This window comes from Stegostoma tigrinum, chromosome 36, assembly GCF_030684315.1.
Source record: "Stegostoma tigrinum isolate sSteTig4 chromosome 36, sSteTig4.hap1, whole genome shotgun sequence".
In the NCBI taxonomy this organism is placed as follows: Eukaryota; Metazoa; Chordata; class Chondrichthyes; order Orectolobiformes; family Stegostomatidae; genus Stegostoma; species Stegostoma tigrinum.
In genome coordinates this window covers 9,068,922-9,076,263 of record NC_081389.1, presented here as the reverse complement: position 1 = coordinate 9,076,263, position 7,342 = coordinate 9,068,922, and positions in this window count along the sequence as shown.

The following is a 7,342-nucleotide window of genomic DNA, read 5'->3' as shown; positions in this document are numbered from 1 at the left end:
CAATTATAATCTAACTGGCTTCATAGTCAATGCTGTTAGCAATCCCTTTGGCAAGGATTATCCCCCACTTTAAGATAGGGTCACTGAACACACAATCACAAAGTTGTTTTAATACAGAAGGAGATGATTCAGCCCTTCATGTCATGCAGGCTCTGCAAACAATTTATATCGTGCCAGTTTGTTGTCATCTTGAGGTAACACTGCATATTCTTCCTTTTCAGATAAGTATACATCCCCATTGAATGTTTTAGTTGAGCCTACCACCACCAGACTCCCAGGCAGCGCACAGTCTGAGAATTAGGGGGAAGCCATTCGCGACTGAGAATGAGGAAAAATTTCTTCACTCAGAGAGTTGTGAACGTGTGGAATTCTCTCCAACAGGAAGCTGTTGGGGCCAGTTCATTAGATATATTCGAGCTGGACGTGGCCCTTGCGGCTAAAGGGATCCAGGCATATCGAGAGGACGGGAATGGGGGTGCTGAATGGTGGTGCAGGCTCAAAGGGCCAAATGGCCTACTCCTGCATCAAATTCCAAGTTTTTTAAGTCATTCCAGACTTTGACCACTCAGTGTGCTTCTTCTTTTGCCGATTATATTAAATCCATGCCTACTTGCTCCTTCCATGAGTGGGAACAGTTTCTCCCCATCTCCTCTCTCCAGATGTGTTCTGATTTTGAAACCCTCGAACAGGATTCTCTCCTTTGAGGTAAGCAGTCCTAATTTCAGAATCTAAATCACTGATGTTCCTCATCCATGGACCTCGTGATTCACATGATTTTCTTTTCTGCACTGTCTCCATCCGCTGCCTTCACATCCTTCTTAAAATGTAGAGACCCAAACTGGACACAATACACCTCGTACGGCTGAACTAGAGTGCTACACATGACCAACATAACCTCCTCTCTTGTACTCTAGGCTTCAATTAATCAACCCAAGGATTCTGTATGTATTTCCTCCGCTTGTCTTGTCACCTTGAACAAATTATTTACATATGCTCCAGCATCCCATTTAGAATCCTGCCCTCTGTTTTATGTCATCAGTCTACTTTCTTCCTGCAAATATCTATCACCTAGTATTTCATAGAATCCCTGCTGTGTGGAAGCAGGACATTTGGCCCATTGAGTCCACACCGACCCTCCAGAGAGCATCCCACCCAGACACCCCTCGCCATACCTCACCCCTGCAATTCGGCATTTCCCATGGCTAACCCACCCAGCCTGCACACCCTGGACACTGTGGGCAGTTTCCGGTGGACAATCCACCCTAACCTACACATCTTTGGACTGTGGGAGGAAAGCGGAGCGCCCGGAGGGAACCCACGCAGACACGGGGAGAATATGCAAACTCCACACAGACAGTTGCCCGAGGGTGGGATTGAACCTGGGTCCCTGCCTCAATGAGTGCTAACCACTGAACTACTCCGCATTTGCCACTTTTCCATCCCTTCCCCAACCTTTCTATATCCTATTAATGTCCTACGCATCATCCACCTTCACATTCACTGCTTCCAAGTGTTATACCATATACAATTTTGAAATTTCATCCTGTACACCAGGGTCGAGGTCAGTAATATATCAAGTGGAAACAAGACACAAACACTAAGTCTGGACATTTCCATTACAAACCTTCCTCCAGCCTGAAAAATATTCACTAACCACTACTCTTCATTTCCTGTCACTCATTTTCATATTTCATGTCCATGTTGCTGACACCCTCTTCATTTTCAAAGCTATCATATTGATCACCAGTCTGTTGTATGGCAGTGTATCAGATGTTTTTTGCAAGTCTGTTTGCACATCATCAACAGCAATACTCCACATCTTTTTCAAAAGAACTCCAGCAGATTCATTCAATATGATTTTCACACTGGAAATCCACACAGACCCGCTGTCTGAAATTACCCCACATTTATCCATGTGGCTGTTATGAGTTGGTGACCTCGCAGTTTCTGAATGATTGAGAACCTTTTTTAAAACTATTCGTTCATGGAATGTCGGGTATCACTGGCTGCCAGCATTTATTACCCATCCCTGGCTTCCATTGAAATGAATGGCTTGCAATGTCATTCCAGCAGGCATCTGAGAGGCAACCACATTGCTGTGGGCCTGAGCCACATGTAGGCCTGACCTGGTGAGGATAGCAGATTTCCTTCCCTGAAGGAGATTAGTGAGCGATAGGGTTAATATGGTTTTCCCAATAGATTCATCAATAGATTCCTAATTCCAGATTTTCTTTTATTTGAATGCAAAATCCATCATCTGCCATAGAAATGACAAGTTAAGTTACAATTTCTCTCTAGGGCCAGGTTGTGGTTCAGTGTGCTGTGATTTCACTTCTGATTAAGATTGTCATACATTCAAGCCCAGCCCTGGACATGAAGAGGAAACATCCAGCTCAGTGCTGAGGGAGCTTCCAAACAGGAGGCATTGTCTTACTGATGGTCTGAAGCTCTCGCAATTCGAAACAGGAAAAAAAAATGCAGCGAAGTTCCTCCCAGTGTCCAGGGTTACTTATTCCTTGAGCAACATCTGAGAATGTGCGAAACAAAAACAGAATTTGGTGGAGGAAATCAGCAGGTCTGGTCACGTCTGTGGAGAGAGAAACAGAGTTAACATTTTGGGTCCGGTGGCCGTTCTTCGGAACTGAATGTAGCTAAGAAAAGTTTGACATTTATCCTGAAGATGAGGTGGTGGGAGGGTAAATAAAAGGTGGAGGTGGAACCCAGAGAGAGAGAGAGAAAGAGAAAGAGGAAGGATAGTACAAAGGCCAGCCTGGGAGAATTATTAGCTGCTAATGAGGAGCATTAGTGGTGGGCAATGGGTTGTGTATGGTGATAACCCATGTAATAATGAAGTCTGGTGTGTTGGGATAGAGGTCGGGACATGGGGAGAAGGTGCCTCAAACCCTAAAGTTATTGACCTCAGTACTGAGTCAGGAAAGCTGCAGTGTCGCTGAGCGCAAAATGAGATGCTGTTCTTCCAGCTTCACTCAGAAAAAGTGTATGAATCTAAGTGTGTGTGATCTGCTCAGTGTCGTGTTATTGCTTGCACAAAGCAAACTGGCAAATCAACACAGTGACTGTGCTTCAAATGTAGCTTCATTGCCTTTTAAGGGATTACTGAGCGCAAACTTTGTTTCGCTTGCTCTGCACCACATTGACTTTAATGATCATTCATTATCCCCCCATGTTCTGAGCACGAAGGCAACTTTAAAAGATGCAGTGACAGCAGCTGGCAGCTGTTGTTGTTTTAAATGTAGCCTCAGTGTGAGAGGCTCAGGTCCCATTAGCAGTGTGTTTAATGGGCAGACTGGAGTGCCAATGGATTCTTCAACATTTGAGTCATTTTTTTTCTGAACTGTCGTAATGCTTTTCACTCCAATCCACTGTGTTGCTGAAATGAAATTGTAGCCAAAAAAGGAATATCATGTATTTTTAGGAGGCCATACGAACAGATTACACCATGCCATAGACGGAATAACTTGGACTTTCGTGCTAGCACGCAGTAAATTAAAAACATTTATCAAACAGTGGATAGTTTCTTGTGTCAGATTTTTCAAGGAACAAAGAATCTGTCCAAAGTTTGTCACAAAGTGATTCACTGACTGAGCTGAGTTGATCCAGTGGATTTTCAAAAACACCCAAGAATCCTGGTACATGGATTATTCAAATATCACAAGCAGAGGCAGAAAATAATCAAGAAGCCTCCCTATCTATGGAAGTAGCAAGACAGGGAATTTGGAAACCAATGGTCAACCTGCTTAAAAGTGAACATAAAGTTCCTCATAGGCAGAGAGAAAGAGAGTGCTGAAAATCTCACAAAACGTTTTTCTGAAGAAGGGTCCCAACCTGAAACGTCAGCTTTCCTGCTCCTCTGATGTTCCTGGCCTGTTGCGTTCATTCAGCTTCACACTGTGTTGTCTCTTGTTTTATGTTTTACCTGTTGTCAGCAACATAATGAACCCATTTGTCCAGCTCACCAAGAATCAAAGAAGCTTTTTATTTTATTTATTATTGGACCAAGCACAGTGAAAAGTTTTGTTCTGTGTGCAGTACAGGCAGATCATACCATAGAAGTTGCATTAGGGTGATAGAACAGAATGAGGAATACAATGTTACAGCTTCAGGTAAAGTGCACAGATAACGAGATCAGCATTAATTTTTAAATTTGAGAGGTCTATTCAGAAATGTAATAACAGCAGGGGAGGAAGCTGTTCTTGAACCTGTTGGTGAGTTTGTTTTAGTTTTTGTATCTTCTGCTCAAATGAAAAGGTTGGAAGAGATTATAACCGGGGTGTGGGGTCTTTGATGTTAGCTGCCTTCCCGAGGCCGTGAGAAGTGTCGATGGAGTGAATGGATGGAAGGTTGGTTTGTGTGTCGGCCTGGGCTGTTCTCATAACTCTCTGTAGTTTCTTACAGTCCTGGGCACAGCAGTTGCCACATCACGCTGTGATGCATCCGGATAGGGTGCTTTCTATTCATAGGATATAGGCATTCATGTGAGTTAGCCACATTACTGTTGGTCTAGGGTCACAGAGCTGGACCAGTTTCCTTTCCTAAAGGGCATTACTGAACCCAACAGGTTTGGGCTGACAATTGCCACTGGTCTAGTTTTTTGTTTATAATTCCAGACTTTTAATTAAATTCACCACCTGTTACGGCAGGATTTGAATCCAGGTTGCCAGCACATCACTTGGTTCTCAGTCTAGTAACACTACCACTAAGCCATCATTGCTCCTATGTTGAGGAGCAGGACTCAGTCATTTGGTCCCTAGAGCTCACTCTATCAGTCAGCTAGATCAGTGCTGGACTGCTACATCAATGTCATTTTCCTGCACTTACCCCTTATTGCTTGATATGCCAAAATCTATAAATCCCAACTTAAATGTCAGGCCCTCCACAAGCTCTTTGGAGTACAGAATTCCAAAGATTCACCATTCGCTGGGCTAAGAAATTCCTCCTAATGACAGTTCTAAATGGCGTACTCCTTATTCTGAGAATGCGTCCCAGCCAGGTTAACATCCTTCCTGCATTTATCACAAAATGATAAAATCTTTACAGTGCAGAAAGAGGCTATTCAGCCCATTAATTCCCTCTGATCCTCAAAAGAGTATCTCAACCAGGATTGCTCCACTTACCCTAACCCTTTAACCCCACATTTGCCATGACTAATCCACCCAACCTGCTCACCCCTGGACACTATGGGGAATTTAGCACAGCCAAACCACCCACTGACCTGCACATCATCGGACTGAGGGAGGAAACCGGAGCAAACCCACGCAGACACGGGGAGAATGTGCAAACTACACACAGATAGTCACCCAAGGGTGGAATCAAACCCTGGTGTGGTGAGGCATCAGCGCGAACCACTGAGCCGCCATGCCACCCCTGTTGATAAACCAAAGCCAGCCATTTCTGTTTCTGTATACTTTGTCAAGCCTTGTAAGAATTTTATGTGCTGTTTCTGCAATGATGGATCTTTCTGTTTGGGTCGCCTGGCAGTGTGACAGCACTGTGCCTTTAAGAGAGATGTGTTCCTGTCCTGTCTCTCTTGCCGACGGGTATTGTCACAGTGATACCAAAATGTCTCTTTTAGACCAATAATTGGTAAATATGGAGTGGCACGGTGGCTCAGGGGTTAGCACTGCTGCCTCAGCTCAAGGGACCCGGGTTCGATTCGACCCTCGGGCAACTGTCTGTGTGGAATTTGCACATTCTCCCTGTGTCTGTGTGGGTTTCTTCCGGGTGATCCGGTTTCCTCCCACAGTCCAAATATGCGCAGGTTATGGTGGATTGGCCACGCTAAATTGCCCGTAGGCTTGTGTAGATTAGGTGGGTAAAAGGGGGAATGGGTCTGGGTGGGGTGCTGTGAGGATTGGCATGAACTTGTTGGGCTGAAGGGCCTTTTCCCACACTCTAGGGATTCTATGAAATAGCTTTAATTCTCCCTGGGTGTCTTTTTTTTAAATAAGACAAAAGAATCATGAATGCACAGCGTCATGGTTCACAAAGACCCAGGAAGGCTTTAGTTTTGCTTTTAGTTATTGAGAATGTTTCTGCTGAAGCTAAAAACGTGAGTTCTCTGCTGATGGGGTGAGGTCTTAGACAGAGACATTTCCACTTAATTATCAAAAGGGGCCAATTATATTTTTCTTCTGGACTGGAGACAGACAGTCTGTGAGAATCATAACTGTTTTGCTAAATTGCATTTTTACCAAAGGATACTGCCTGTATTGGAACAGTTGATGATTAGTGATTAAATATTGTATTATGTTGTCAGAAATCTCACTAGAGTTCAGTTATGCCAAGTCTTTTTTTCCCTTTGTATTTTAAAGATGTTATAAGAATAAAGTTTGTTTTGATAAAGCCTAGTGGAGGACCAATCAAATCACATCTGGAACATAGCATCATATTGCTTTTAAGTAAATCAAGAAGTTAGGTCTAAGCTAGTTCCTTACAATATTTTTGTTGGAGAGGGGTTTCTGATTTGGTCCATAACAGCAGTATGTTCCATTTGTTAGACTTTTCCCTTCAGCCTTTATCACAAATGTAATTGTTCAGTAATTTGCCAGGAACGCAACATGTTCTGGTAACAGCAAGAGAGTTTCCAGGAGCCACATCAAGTGACAGAACCATGGACCTACTACTTCAACAGGTGAGATTATGTGATTAAATGTTAGCAGAGGAACAACAGAGATGGAAACATGCTGAATTAGCATCAAATCAGGCTGTGAAAGAGAGAAAAAGAACAATTGGATGAATGCAAAAAGAAAAGTGGAGAAAATGATGAAGAATGTTCAAATGTTTTAAGACTCCCACAACAATCTACTACATACTGGAATGGAACTCTAGAGTTTAAATTATTCCCTTTAGAGATTGATGGGAATCCCAGAATTGTTATAGCGTAGAAAGAGGCCATTCAGTTCATCAAGACTGCACCAGCTCATTAAACGAGCATCATTACCTAGCGCCATCTCCTGCTTTGCTTCCCCATACCCTTGCACATAATCAGATTGTAAGAAGGGTACTTGCGCTGCTAATTACCAGCCCTAATTTTCTGCAGCCAGTTTAATTGGCATTCCATATGCAGGTCCTGCAGGATCTGAACAGTATCCAGGAAGAGAAGGGCGATTGTGGTGGGGCAGGGTAAATTGAATGACAAGTTGTAGAGATTCACAGTTCCTGGAGTATTTTGTCATCCCCTGAATTTGTTCGGCCAACCTGCCCATGAGTAAAGGAGGCATCATTGAGAAGTCACTATTTTTCCAGGAGGGTTTGCTTTAGGAAGTTTGAAATTGAGTTGGCAGCATTGTGACAGGATGTTATGCCAGCAGAGATTCTGGAA